The following is a 1,016-nucleotide window of genomic DNA, read 5'->3' on the forward strand; positions in this document are numbered from 1 at the left end:
AACATTAAAATCCATGATGAAGAAGTATTGCTTGGAGCATCAAGGAGACTGGGATGAAAGTATTTCTTTCCTTCTCTTCGCTTTAAGAGAATCTCCTCAAGATTCTTTAGGTTACTCCCCTTTTGAATTACTCTATGGTAGACAGATCAGGGGGCCTCTCAAAATATTAAAGGATCAATGGTTTACTCAAAATACTCCTTCAAGCCCCAGTGTGTCTGACTACATCAGTAACCTTAAGAATAAAATCAGTGAAGTCAGATCTTTTGCTAAATCAAACTTCCTCAAATCTCAAACTAAAATGCAACAGAATTCTCTTCCCAAATCTGTCATGAGAAGTTTCAAACCAGGAGACAAGGTTTTACTTTTTCTCCCCACTCCAGGCAATGCTCTTCACAGTAAGTTCATGGGACCTTATGTTGTGGCTCAAAACTAAGTCCATTAAATTATGTGGTCCACACTCCTGACCGTCGTAAGGATTCCCAACTTGTTCATATTAATCTAATGAAACCTTACCACTCCAGAGAACCAGAGGACGACTTGTCTCGCGCTGTACCTGTATGTCTGATAGGAAAGGAGTCTGGTCCTGTGCCCCCAGAGGAAGAGTCCGACATCGAATTCCTCTTCTCGTCACCCTAAAGGACGCCCCTCAAACAGCCAAATCATGTCCAACCTGGATGAGGTGTTTGTTTCCTTAACACCTTCACAACAGTCTGATCTTAAAAAGTTATTGCTAGACTTTTCTGAAATCACAGGTGACCTTCCAGGAGTTTGTAATACTATCCAACATGACATAAGATTAACATCTACCGACATCAAGCCTATAAGACAACCAGCCTATCGCATTTCACCCATTAAAAGAGACTTGATGAAAAAGAGGTAGACTATCTGCTCTGTCATCACCTTGCAGAACCTAGTATATCTCCTTGGGCTTCTCCTGCCTGTTAACATCTAAGCCAGATGGTAGTAGTCGATTTTGCACCGACTACCGGAAATTAAATAAAGTGACGGTGCCAGAC

The sequence above is a fragment of the Portunus trituberculatus genome, chromosome 29 (genome assembly GCF_017591435.1).
Source record: "Portunus trituberculatus isolate SZX2019 chromosome 29, ASM1759143v1, whole genome shotgun sequence".
NCBI lineage: Eukaryota > Metazoa > Arthropoda > Malacostraca > Decapoda > Portunidae > Portunus > Portunus trituberculatus.